Here is a 14863-nt window from a genome sequence, read left to right on the forward strand (position 1 = left end):
TCCTCTGTAGAAGACATTTGTTTTTGTTAATTAATTATTATTTAACAACAGGTCTCTCTGGGCTTCTTCGCCCGAAAACGGGCGAAAACTTGAACATTTCGAATTGTTTAATTTTTTTGCTTCATCGGATGGGGGTGAAACTTGGTGACTTTTGTTTTATTACCTATATGAACACACAAAAAAATCAAGGAGATGATTCTGATATGTTAAAGGGTCGTAAAAAAAAAAGTCACACTTAGCTTCCTCCCGCCCGAAAACGGGCGACATAGGAAATGAATGGGAAATACGAAAAAATAGGAAAACTCAGAGAAACTTTTGGTGGTACAAGCTACAGATCAGCCACTGTGCTGAAAATAAGTGTACAGCAATGAAGGGGTGACACTCTAGAACATCAAGAGTGCAAATAAGACACCCTCCCCCCCACACACACATACCCACACACACAAACACACACACACAGAGAGAGAAATGAACTGGTAAGACTGAAACAGCCAATTTTGCCCCAAACTATATAAAAATTATATAATCATAATAACTCCAAAACTATAGCAAGGAGAGTCAAAAGGTAGGTATCGTTTGAAAGAACTCTTTTTACATTTTTTGAAAATATAAATTACATTACATTTGGACATTGTCCTGCCAAGAAACAGCGGATAAAAGACAATATATATATTTAATTTTTATTATGATTTTGCATATCTTTCTTATTTGTCATGGAATAACTCAGGAAGGAAATAAGGTAGGAGGAAAATTCTACCTTATTTCACTAAAAAAATTAGTGAAGTCCCCCTACATGTTAGCTGCATCTGGATAAAAAAATTATAATTTTTGGATAAAGGAATCAAAAGTTACAGCATTTGGAAAAGAGATAGCCTTTTTGTACAGTCTTTGACACCCCCTCATGGGCAATATTTTCTCCATGAAGAATATCTTGTCATAAAAGCAATAGATTATGTTAATTTTGGGCTCATTTTAATTGTAATAATATGCTGTAAAAAATGAAGTGCCATTTTCAATTATCTGAGAATGTTTCATGAGCTGTATGATGTTTTTGACACATTGCAGTACATTATTTTATAGATTATGAAAAAAAGGAAATTCTATTTATCAGCAAATAACTCAGCAATACTTAAGAGTTTTTCAAAGTGGATACATTCACTGTAAAGTTCAGACTCTAAGCTTTCAAATGACATCAACTTTGTGTTAATCAAGGCAAGATTTTTTAAAAATATGGTAAAGAATATTTTCGCAGCTAGGTGGCGCCTGCTGGCGGTACACTTGGTTTTAGAGGGATTACTCAGCACTCGTTAGGAGTTAATAAATGTAATTATATGCATTAAAAAGCTGAGATCCTAAGCTTTAAAATGATATATAATTTGTGTTGTTCCATTCAGTGGTTGCTTAGTAATAAAAAACATTCTTTCCGAATGGGAATAAATAAAATAAATAAATAAAAAAGCTATAGGCCGCCTATAGGCGGTTATAGGGCATGACACAAATTAATACATTTTGAAGCCACTAGATGGCGCTCTTCTCAGTTGAATTTTTTTTTTTTTAGGCCTGCACTCTATTTTGATGTGAAATGTTGCATTTATTGAAAAATAAAATAAAATAAATAAAATAAAAATATGTATATTAATTCTAATTGAAAAAATAGCTCATAAAAATTATATAATTAATGCAAAGTATCATAAAAAATTCAAAAAATTCTAAATAATAATCAGAAAACATTATAGAACAAAAATATATTTGATTGGTTATCCTGGGAAAAAGTAAAGTAAAGTTTTAAGGCTTCGCCCGTTTTCGGGCGGGAGGAAGCTAAGTGTTACTATTATACGAAGAAGCCCAGAGGGTTAAAGAGTATACTGAGCTTTTCAGAGCAAAATGTGTACTATTTTGTAAAAATTTATTTTTAAATTTTCCAAGAAGAGTATGGTTTTACAATGAAGACAGTGATTCATTCGATATCCTCGGAAAATGGCATCCACTGTAAAAAATAAATAAATAAATAAATAAATAACTTAGTTTAATAATTAGTTATATCAACTACCAAAAAAAAAAAAAAAAATTTGGTCTGTGATTGAAGTCAATTCACCTTTATTTATATATCGTTTTATACAATACAGATATACAAAGCAGCTTTACATTGATATGGAAATTAATGATTCATTGATATAAACAGAATTCAATTCTGCAGTAATGCAGCTCTAAAAAGAAAATAGTACAGTAAACAGTTGTTATTCAGTTGAAATCAGTTTAGTGTTAATTCAGTTCAGTTCAATGACTGTGTAAAGTTCATCAATTATGAAATTAGTTAAATTCATCTATAAAGCAGCTCTGAAGAAAATATAGTGATGTCATCATCCAGCTCAGTTCAGTTCTCATCCAATAGTGTCAGTGCAGTCGAATCAATAATATTGCTGTATATTAATTGTCCCCAACTATGCAAGCCAAAAGGCGACAGTGAACGATAATGTTCTGTTTATTATGAGCGTGTGCTACCGTTATGTCGTCTGCTGCTGAGAAAAAAATAATTATTAACTGGGGAAAAAATATGCTCCTCTGTGTCAATATCATTACAACTGTATGTACTGATAATGATCATCCTTGGTGTGTACCTAATACTTGTGGATCCAAGTTCAATATGCCTGCATTTTGAACTTAAGCTGAGTGTTAATATTGCACATTACTAATGCAAATATTACTAACCTTTCCACTAAACAATCTCAGTTTGCAGGTATTGGCACAAACTCAAAGGTTATGTAGGGTTACTTCTATGCACCAAAAGAATTTAATCACTAAAATTGAAACTTCACAAAGAAGAACGACACTAATCACCCTAATGATAACTTGAAACAAAACATTTTTAACAAAAATATATTAAATGTATTAAAACTAGAGGTGGGCATAGATTAATTTTTTTAATCTAGATTAATCTAGATTAATTTTGAAATTAATCTAGATTAATCTAGATTAAAATGGCTCATTTGAATTCTGCCGAAGGCATTCTGAGTATGTGTGCTACCCAAATAATGACTATAAAAGTAAGTCTTTGAGAACGGGTTTCTCAAGCCAGGTGGCGCATTAGACCAGGTGCTCATCTCCTGTTTCCAAAATGCATCACAAACTGCTTGAGAAAGCTGTTCTACTCATAGACTGTAAAAGGTTACTACTGTACTGTTACCGTCCGTAGGCAACATTAGGTAGGCCTATGTTATTATCAACTACTATAGGCTATCAATTAGGGATGGGCGATATGGCCTAAAATCCATATTGCGATTGCAGCCTCTTGCGATAACGATATTATAATTAAACCATTTCAGAACAGGTTACACAGACCCAGCTAAACAACTGCTAAATGTATTTTTTTTTTTTTTTTTTTGAAAGGGTGTATGTAGTTTTGAGAACATATATTGTGCAAAACTGTAACTATACAACATAATTTTGCAGATAAATAAAATTTAAGTACACTAGCTGCAGAGACTTATGTAGGTCTAATGTTTATTATGGCTTGGAGCTTATGAAACCCCAAATTTAAAATTAGAATATTGACTAACTGATGTCTTTTCAGTTAAAAAGAAACACAACAACGATTCTTAAAATCGGGCGCTTTTAATAAAAAGAGATTATGTGCTACACCACTCACTAAGATATATTGGGAATAATACGCGCGCGCTGGTATTCAGTGATATGTTTCGTTTTGAATTTGAGGTGGTAGAACGGATTAGTCGTGTGTTAACTTACCGAACTGTTACACCACACAGTCTACGTCGGACGGCTTAAATACAAACCAAGTCCAAATAATGGATGTTGCACCGATCTTTTACACCAGCTTTCACTTTCAGCCGTGTTTACTTAAGATGACGACGAATATGATGCATTGCAGCCGGGTGTTCCTCGCAGCCGTGGGTAGATTGCGTCATCATAGCTTGTGTAGCTTGAGCCAGCTCCCAACGCTCCCAACCCAACATGGAGAATAGATTAACGGCGATATTTTTTTTATCGCGCGATAAGAGTCGCTGCGTTAACGCCGATAACGGCCCACCACTAATATATATATATATATATATATATATATATATATAAATATAGCTGCGAGCAGCGATGGAGGGCCCAAGCCGGTGACACCGCCACCCCGGTGCCTTTAGTGTAACTAAAGGCACCAGGGTGGCGGTGCCACCGGCTTGGGCCCGCAATCGCTGCTCGCAGCTATATTTAGGGCCCAAGCCCTGAAAGGGCGAAGGCCCTATTGTTTCCGGTAGGATTATTAGGGCCCAAGCCCTGAAAGGGCGAAGGCCCTATTGTTTTCGTAAGGATTTTTCTTTATTAGGGCCCAAGCCCTGAAAGGGCGAAGGCCCTATTGTTTTCGTAAGGATTTTTCTTTATTAGGGCCCAAGCCCTGAAAGGGCGAAGGCCCTATTGTTTTCGTTAGGATTATTAGGGCCCAAGCCCTGAAAGGGCGAAGGCCCTATTGTTTTCGTTAGGATTATTATTAGGGCCCAAGCCCTGAAAGGGCGAAGGCCCTATTGTTTCCGGTAGGATTATTTATTATTAGGGCCCAAGCCCTGAAAGGGCGAAGGCCCTATTGTTTTCGTAAGGATTATTCTTTATTAGGGCCCAAGCCCTGAAAGGGCGAAGGCCCTATTGTTTTCATTAGGATTATTATTATTAGGGCCCAAGCCCTGAAAGGGCGAAGGCCCTATTGTTTCCGGTAGGATTATTTATTATTATTAGGGCCCAAGCCCTGAAAGGGCGAAGGCCCTATTGTTTCCGGTAGGATTATTAGGGCCCAAGCCCTGAAAGGGCGAAGGCCCTATTGTTTTCGGTAGGATTATTATTATTAGGGCCCAAGCCCTGAAAGGGCGAAGGCCCTATTGTTTTCGTTAGGATTATTATTATTAGGGCCCAAGCCCTGAAAGGGCGCAGAGCCCTATTGTTTTCGTTAGGATTATTAGGGCCCAAGCCCTGAAAGGGCGAAGGCCCTATTGTTTTCGGTAGGATTATTTATTATTAGGGCCCAAGCCCTGAAAGGGCGAAGGCCCTATTGTTTTCGGTAGGATTATTAGGGCCCAAGCCCTGAAAGGGCGCAGAGCCCTATTGTTTTCGTAAGGATTATTATTATTATTATTATTAGGGCCCAAGCCCTGAAAATGGGCGAAGGCCCTATTGTTTTCGTTAGGATTATTAGGGCCCAAGCCCTGAAAGGGCGAAGGCCCTATTGTTTTCGTTAGGATTATTATTAGGGCCCGAGCACCGATGGTGTGAGGACCCTCTTGGAATTGCTCTGTTTATTATTAGGGCCCGAGCACCGATGGTGTGAGGACCCTCTTGGAATTGCTCTGTTTATTATTATTAGGGCCCGAGCACCGATGGTGTGAGGACCCTCTTGGAATTGCTCTGTTTATTAGGGCCCGAGCACCGATGGTGTGAGGACCCTCTTGGAATTGCTCTGTTTATTATTATTAGGGCCCGAGCACCGATGGTGTGAGGACCCTCTTGGAATTGCTCTGTTTATTAGGGCCCGAGCACCGATGGTGTGAGGACCCTCTTGGAATTGCTCTGTTTATTATTATTATTATTATTCTTCTCCGCATTTAAATGCATTTTTGAGGGCCTAAACATGCTCGAAAACTCACAAAACTTTGCACACGCATCAGAACTGGCGAAAATTTACATCTGATATAGGTTTCAGAATTGGACGGGGCAAAATGGCTCGATAGCGCCACCTATAAAATTTCAACGGAGTGCGCCTCCCGCAACGTTCCACGTACGTGCACGAAATTCGGTACATACATGTAATGACCTAATACCTACAAAAAAGTCTCTTGGAGCATAGCCCTAAACACAACAGGAAGTCAGCCATTTTGAACTTCCTCTCAGATTTTTGTGCAGTTTTTGCCATTTTCAGGCCTCGTACTTTAACGAACTCCTCCTACAGTTTTAATCTGATCATCTTCAAATTTGGTGAGTGTAATCTTAAGGCCTTTGCGACGTTAAATTGCGAAGATCTTGAGTTTTCGTCAAAGGGCGGGTCCTCGGCGGCCTGATAAATTTCGATGTTTCGCCATGAAACAGGAAGTTGTTGTAACTCAGGCATGGAATGTCCAATCTGCCCCAAACTTCACACGTTTGATAAGAGTTCTGTCCTGAACACATGACCATGCTCATATTCAGTTATAGTCATAGCGCCACCTGCTGGCAACAGGAAGTGACATGTTTAACACTGTTATGGACTCCTAATAACATATAAAAAAGTGCCAGCAAGTGCTAAACATGCTAACAACATACTAGAAGCATGCTAAAACATGCTAGCAAACTCTTAGCTAAGTGCTAAAGCATGCTATTATTGCAATTAAATAGGAATTTGCTGTAACTCAGGCATGGAATGTCCAATCTGCCCCAAACTTCACACTTTTGATAAGCGTTCTGTACTGAACACATCTACATGAGAATATTCAGTTATAGTAATAGCGCCACCTACTGGCAACAGGAAGTGTCATGTTTAACACGTTGATGCCATTCTAGCAACATGTTAAAAATGCCATTGAGGTCTAAACATGCTAGAAACATGTTAAAACATGCTAGCTAATGTTAAAACATGCTAGCAATACTTAGCTAAGTGGTAAAGCATGCTAATTCAATGAAACAGGATGTTGTTGTTACTCAAGAAGGCAATGTCCAATATGCGCCAAACTTCACACTTTTAATAAACGTTCTGTCCTGAACACATGACCATGCTCATATTCAGTTACAGTCATAGTGCCACCTGCTGGCAACAGGAAGTGACATGTTAAACACTGTTGTGGACATATAAAAACATATAAAAAAAGTGCCAGCAAGTGCTAAACATGCTAACAACATACTAGAAACATGCTAAAACATGCTAGCAAACACTTAGCTAAGTGCTAAAGCATGCTATTGCTGCAATTAAATAGGAATTTGCTGTAACACAGGCATGGAATGTCCAATCTGCCCCAAACTTCACACGTTTGATAAGAGTCATGGCCTGAACACATCTACATGAGAATATTCAGTTATAGTAATAGCGCCACCTGCTGTCAACAGGAAGTGACATGTTTAACACTGTTGTGGTCTCCTAATAACATATATAAAAGAGCCAGCAAGTGCTAAACAGGTTAGCAACATACTAGAAACATGCTAGCAAACACTTAGCTAAGTGATAAAGCATGCTATTACTGCAATTAAATAGGAATTTGCTGTAACTCAGGCATGGAACGTCCAATCTGCCCCAAACTTCACATGTTTGATAAGAATCATGGCCTGAACGCATGCCTATGCTCAAATTCAGTTATAGTAATAGCGCCACCTACTGGCAACAGGAAGTGACATGTTTAACACGTTGATGCCGTTCTAGCAACATGTTAAAAATGCCATTGAGTTCTAAACATGCTAGAAACATATTAAAACATGCTAGCAATACTTAGCTAAGTGCTAAAGCATGCTAATTCAATGAAACAGGACTTTGTTGTTACTCAAGAAGGCAATGTACAATCTACCCCAAACGTCACACGTTTGATAAGAGTTATCTCTTGAACACATGTCCATGCTCATATTTAGTTATAGTCATAGCGCCACCTGCTGGCAACAGGAAGTGACGTTTAACACTGTTCTTGACTCCTAATAACATATAAAAAAATGCCAGTAGGTGCTAAACATCCTACCAACATACTAGAGACATGCTAAAACATAATAGCAAACACTTAGCTAAGTGCTAAAGAATGATATTACTGCAATTAAATATGAATTTGCTGTAACTCAGGCATGGAATGTCCAATCTGCCCCAAACTTCACACTTTTGATAAGCGTTCTGTCCTGAACACATGACCATGCTTATATTCAGTTACAGTCATAGCGCCACCTGCTGGCAACAGGAAGTGACATGTTTAACACTGTTGTGGACTCCTAATAACATATAAAAAAGTGCCAGCAAGTGTTAAACATGCTAACAACATACTAGAAACATGCTAAAACATGCTAGCAAACTCTTAGCCAAGTGCTAAAGCATGCTATTATTGCAATTAAATAGGAATTTGCTGTAACTCAGGCATGGAATGTCCAATCTGCCCCAAACTTCACACTTTTGATAAGAGTCATGGCCTGAACACATCTACATGAGAATGTTCAGTTATAGTAATAGCGCCACCAACTGGCAACAGGAAGTGACATGTTTAACACGTTGATGCCGTTCTAGCAACATGTTAAAACATGCTAACAATGCTTAGCTAAGTTCTAAAGAATGCTAATTCAATGAAACATGACTTTGTTGTTACTCAAGAAGGCAATGTCCAATTTGCACCAAACTTCACATGTTTGATAAGAGTTCTGTCCTGAACACACATCCATGCTCATATTCAGTTATAGTCATAACGCCACCTACTGGCAACAGAAACTGACATGGTTAACACAGTAATGCAGTACTAACCACATAATTATTGTGTACTAAGCATGCTAGAAACAGACTGAACATGCTAGCAACACTTAGCTGAGTCATGAAGCATGCTATTATCACCATTATACAAAACATTTTGTAACTGACTTTGACATACTCTTACTATATATACCTCCTTAAATGTACATTTCCCAACCATGCTCTTAGTGCAGCAGATTAATGGCATATTTCAAGAGAATCGTTCAAATTGGTATAGAAGCATGAAATTTGGCACAGATACTCTCTAAGGGTCACTCTTTGGGAAAAAGGCGCTGGCCATCCAAAAATTCAACATGGCGGCCATTTTTTCAAGATGGCCGCTATTTCTGATAAATGCTCATTATGTCAATCGTTCAAACAGTGATGTAGGCATAACATTTTGTGAAAATACTCTCTTCAGAATGTTTTTTTGGAAAACGGTGCTTGTCCCTCAAAAATTCAAGATGGCAACCATTTTTCAAGATGGCCGCCATTTTTCAAGATGGCCGCCATTTTTCTTGAATCCTTAATTTTTTTTTTTTCAAATGGTGATACTATCATGAAATTTGGTACAAATATTCTTAAAGGAACATTATCATGGAAAAAGATGTGTGCCACTCAAAAATTCAAGATGGCGACCATTTTCAAGATGGCCACCATTTCTGTCAGAGCTCAATTTAATGTGTTAAGGAAGGTTTTGTTTAATAGAGTGAACGTCATTACACAACCAGGGCACACTGGTGACTTCACTGCTGTGGAACTCAGCATGGGATTCAGTGTCAGCTAATCTAGTTTTACTTTCACTGTAGTTCTTGACTAGTAGTAATAGTATAGCTAAGTTTAGTGTCCCTAAACCACACCCGAATTGACAGGTTGTGCCAGCGTAGGAGAGCCGAGCCAAGGGTAAGCGGGGCAATACATGACTTGTTCATGTATGCTTACCTGGAAGGTGTACAGATCACACGTGACTTAAATGGCACTGGATGAATGATCGGGCTAGGTGTAGGTGACCCGCACCTGGTTGTATCCCATACCTGAATGTGTACTATGTCTATGATTGAGGTGGTAAAAGGATAACCCCTCGGCCTTAATCAGACAACAAATCTCCAAAATGGCAAATGAAAATCCCATGTCAGCCAAGAGGCCAACTGATTGGATGAAATGTTGTCTTTGTCAGACAGACACAAAGGAACCCCTCCAATCACCACCTACCCATCATGTTTCTCAACATGATGGCTATAAAATGATTGCCACCAACATTCCACTCTTTCACAAGATGAACAAAATGCCAATGACCCTGGACCTGGAACGACTGGATGAAGGTGGTGGTATAGAAGCTACTTTGAGAAGGAACCAAGCGAAGTATCACTACAATTGTCGACTTCGGTTCAACAACACAAAGTTACTTCGTGCCCAGAAGCAACAATCCGATGCTCAATGTAGTGAGACAGATGAAGGCCAAACAAAGCATCGCAGAACCATGATGCAGAAAAGTCTAGATGATCAGGTTTGCTTTTTTTGTGATAACATATCTCCTGAATCTGACCTACGTCAGGTAATGACACTCCAACTGAATGACAGACTACATGAATGTGCACAAACACTGAATGATGCTAAATTCAGCCTTTCCCAAAGTGGGTGCCTGTGTCAGGGGTGCCGCCAAAAAATTACGTAGGCAAAAAAAAAAAAAAAAAAAAAAAAAAAAACCCTGACATTTCATATATAAATATATTTGAATGTACATAAATACATTCTTCTTTTTAAACATATGAACGGATTAATAAAATTGTAAATTCATTATATATATATATATATATATATATATATATATATATATATATATATATATATATATATATATATAAAATTTGCATTTACATTTGGGTTATGCAGTGTTTTTAAATTATATTTTACACTGGGGTGCCTTGAGATTTTATCCACTTTTGAAAGGTGCCCTGACTGAAAAAAGTTTGAGAAAGGCTGCTGAATTATTGTCTCAACTAAGTGGTGCTGATGCCATTGCACAGGAGCTGAAATACCATCATTTGTGTCTCATTCATCTTTACAACAGAGAGAAACTCCACCTCAGAAGGCTTGAGAAAGAGTCACAGAGTGAAACGATTCAACCAGCCATCTTTCTTATGGCTCTTTCTGAACTGGTCACCTATATTGTTGAAACCAGTCTTAATTCTGATGGTCCTTCCGCCTTCCCTCTTGCAGATACAGTGGGGAGAACAAGTATTTGATACACTGCTGATTTTGCAGGTTTTCCCACTTACAAAGCATGTAGAAGTCTGTAATTTTTATCATAGGTACTCTTCAACTGTGAGTGACGGAATCTAAAACAAAAATCCAGAAAATCACATTGTATGATTTTTAAGTAATTAATTTGCATTTTATTGCAAGACATAAGTATTTGATACATCAGAAAAGCAGAACTTAATATTTGGTACAGAAACCTTTGTTTGCAATTACAGAGATCATACGTTTTCTGTAGTTCTTGACCAGGTTTGCACACACTGCAGCAGGGGTTCTGGCCCACTCCTCCATAAAGACCTTCTCCAGATCCTGCAGGTGTCGGGGCTGTCGCTGGGCAATACGGACTTTCAGCTCCTCCAAAGATCTTCTATTGGGTTCAAGTCTGGAGACTGGCTAGGCCACTCCAGGACCTTGAGATGCTTCTTACGGAGCCACTCCTTAGTTGCCCTGGCTGTGTGTTTCGGGTCGTTGTCCTGCTGGAAGACCCAGCCACGACCCATCTTCAATGCTCTTACTAAGGGAAGGAGGTTGTTGGCCAAGATCTCGCAATACATGGCCCCATCCATCCTCCCCTCAATACGGTGCAGTCGGCCTGTCCCCTTTGCAGAAAAGCATCCCCAAAGAATGATGTTTCCACCTCCATGCTTCACGGTTGGGATGGTGTTCTTGGGGTTGTACTCATCCTTCTTCCTCCAAACACGGCGAGTGGAGTTTAGACCAAAAAGCTCTATTTTTGTCTCATCAGACCACATGACCTTCTCCAATTCCTCCTCTGAATCATCCAGATGGTCATTGGCAAACTTCAGACGGGCCTGGACATGCTTCGGCTTGAGCAGGGGGACCTTGCGTTCACTGCAGGATTTTAATCCATGACGGCGTAGTGTGTTACTACTAATGGTTTTCTTTGAGACTGTGGTCCCAGCTCTCTTCAGGTCATTGACCAGGTTCTGCCGTGTAGTTCTGGGCTGATCCCTCACCTTCCTCATGATCATTGATGCCCCACGAGGTGAGATTTTGCATGGTGCCCCAGATGGAGGGAGATTGACCGTCATCTTGAACTTCTTCCATTTTCTAATAATTGCGCCAACAGTTGTTGCCTTCTCACCAAGCTGCTTGCCTATTGTCCTGTAGCCCATCCCAGCCTTGAGCAGGTCTACAATTTTATCCCTGATGTCCTTACAAAGCTCTCTGGTCTTGGCCATTGTGGAGAGGTTAGAGTCTGTTTGATTGAGTGTGTGTACAGGTATACAGGTAACGAGTTCAAACAGGTGCCGTTAATACAGGTAATGAGTGGAGAACCGGAGGGCTTCTTAAAGAAAAACTAACAGGTCTGTGAAAGTCGGAATTCTTACTGGTTGGTAGGTGATCAAATACTTATGTCATGCAATAAAATGCAAATTAATTAAAAATCATACAATGTGATTTTCTGGATTTCCGTCTCTCACAGTTGAAGTGTACCTATGATAAAAATTACAGACCTCTACATGCTTTGTAAGTAGGAAAACCTTCAAAATCAGCAGTGTATCCAGTGGCGGACTGGCACCAAAAAGAGGCCCTGGCAATTTTAGCAGAGAGGCCACATTTGTCTTCTCAAGTCATCTGCAACCAACAAAGAAACATAACATTACATTCTCATCAGGTCAATGATCGCGAGAAATTCCACTGACTAAAAACATTCAAAATACCTTATAAATAGAGAGATTACATACATTTAGGCTATTTGTCCTTCACAGGAAAAATATAAATAAAAAGTCATTATTATTATTTAGTTCATAGGGCTATTACTTTTCAGAGATAGGCCGTGGTGTTTGTTTGTTTGCTTTTTTCCTTGTTTTTTTTGTGGCCGCCTCAAAAAATGTATTAAGTTTTCTGTGATTTAATGTTTAAATTAGCAAATTAGGCAATATCTAATTAAATATGCGCTAATTTGTATATATTTTAAAAAACGAAATCTGAGTATTGGATAAAGCCAGATTAAAAAATATTTTTTCATTGTGTTCACATATTAGATGGGGAAAAATACAGAGGCATTTATGGATATCTACTTTTGTTATCCTGTAAATCATAATATACTGTCAATAGCCTTAAAAAATGATTTTCGCCATGTTTTTTGGAATAAAATGTTATATAATTCAGGCTAGGAATAATATATTTACAGATCCCTCGGTAAATGTCTTCATAATATAACTAGGTACAAGACTGGAAAGATTGGTGTATGTAGGTGCTACTGAAGTGGAGATTTCAGACTTGGAGTATGAGAGAAAGGTCATTTTGAGAAAACGGGCTTTAAAGATTTATCATCAGCCAATGAGATCGCGCATTCAGCCCTTTTACTTTCGCGATTGGTTGCTGATAAAAAGGAAATGACCATATTTGGATTCGACAGAATTGTACAGTGAAGAGAGAGCTTTCCAGCGGTGCCTGTGATGACAGAGAGCAGACAGAGATCGCGGATCGGCGGGAGGATTTACAACGACAACTTTTTTTGAATTTATGCGAAATCTACAGACGCAAACAGACAAAGTGTAGTAAAATAAAGATCTAAATGTGTTTTTTGGACTTTTTTTCACCACAGTCTGAAAGAAGACATGTTATTGAAGACAAATATCCAAAAATCTCAAAATTGACCAGTAAAAAAAAAAAAAATGTTTTTGCCTGCCATGTCTCACCTTAATATTCAACAGGAACAGTGGCCATCTTTAAAAATGGCGGCCATCTTGAATTTTTGAGGGACAAGCATCTTTTTCTATTAACATGTCCTTTAGAGAGTATATTTGTATCAAATTTTATGCTTGGATCACTGTTTGAATAATTGATATAATAAGCATTGAATAGCAATGGCGGCCATTTTGAAAAATGGCCGCCATATTGAATTTTTGAGTGGCCAACGCCTTTTTCCAAAATAGTGGCCCTTAGAGAGTATCTGTGCCAAATTTCATGCTTCTATACCAAAGTGAACGATTTTTTTACTAATCTGCTGCACTATCTGCCTTCCTAAAGCCACCGAGTGTTGATGGCACGGGTGCGAGGGCCCTTTCATCGCTGCTTGCAGCTTTAATTAGGGCCCGAGCACCGATGGTGTGAGGACCCTCTTGGAATTGCTCTGTTTATTATTATTATTATTATTATTATTATTCTTCTCCGCATTGAATTGCATTTTTGAGGGCCTAAACATGCGCGAAAACTCACGAAACTTTGCACACGCGTCAGAACTGGCGAAAATTTACATCTGATATAGGTTTCAGAATTGGACGGGGCAAAACGGCTCGATAGCGCCACCTATAAAAGTTCAACGGAGTGCGCCTCCCGCAACGTTCCACGTACGTGCACGAAATTCGGTACATACATGTAATGACCTAATACCTACAAAAAAGTCTCTTGGAGCATAGCCCTAAACACAACAGGAAGTCAGCCATTTTGAACTTCCTCTCAGATTTTTGTGCAGTTTTTGCTATTTTCAGGCCTCGTACTTTAACGAACTCCTCCTACAGTTTTAATCTGATCATCTTCAAATTTGGTGAGTGTAATCTTAAGGCCTTTGCGACGTTAAATTGCGAAGATCTTGAGTTTTCGTCAAAGGGCGGGTCCTCGGCGACCTGACAAATTTCGATGTTTCGCCATGAAACAGGAAGTTGCTGTAACTCAGGCATGGAATGTCCAATCTGCCCCAAACTTCACACTTTTGATAAGCGTTCTGTCCTGAACACATGACCATGCTCATATTCAGTTACAGTCATAGCGCCACCTGCTGGCAACAGGAAGTGACATGTTTAACACTGTTATGGACTCCTAATAACATATAAAAAAGTGCCAGCAAGTGCTAAACATGCTAACAACATACTAGAAGCATGCTAAAACATGCTAGCAAACTCTTAGCTAAGTGCTAAAGCATGCTATTATTGCAATTAAATAGGAATTTGCTGTAACTCAGGCATGGAATGTCCAATCTGCCCCAAACTTCACACTTTTGATAAGCGTTCTGTCCTGAACACATCTACATGAGAATATTCAGTTATAGTAATAGCGCCACCTACTGGCAACAGGAAGTGTCATGTTTAACACGTTGATGCCATTCTAGCAACATGTTAAAAATGCCATTGAGGTCTAAACATGCTAGAAACATGTTAAAACATGCTAGCTAATGTTAAAACATGCTAGCAATACTTAGCTAAGTGG

At 38.7% G+C, this 14863-nt stretch overlaps 1 protein-coding gene across 1 annotated transcript in view; it reads left to right on the forward strand.

Moving 5' to 3' along the window:
* Window positions 1-14863, forward strand: part of prkacba (protein kinase, cAMP-dependent, catalytic, beta a) — an 83061-nt gene that overhangs the window by 1840 nt on the left and 66358 nt on the right. The gene's annotated exons all lie outside the window — the stretch shown is intronic.

The sequence above is a fragment of the Squalius cephalus genome, assembly GCF_949319135.1.
Source record: "Squalius cephalus genome assembly, chromosome: 22".
Classification (NCBI taxonomy): Eukaryota; Metazoa; Chordata; class Actinopteri; order Cypriniformes; family Leuciscidae; genus Squalius; species Squalius cephalus.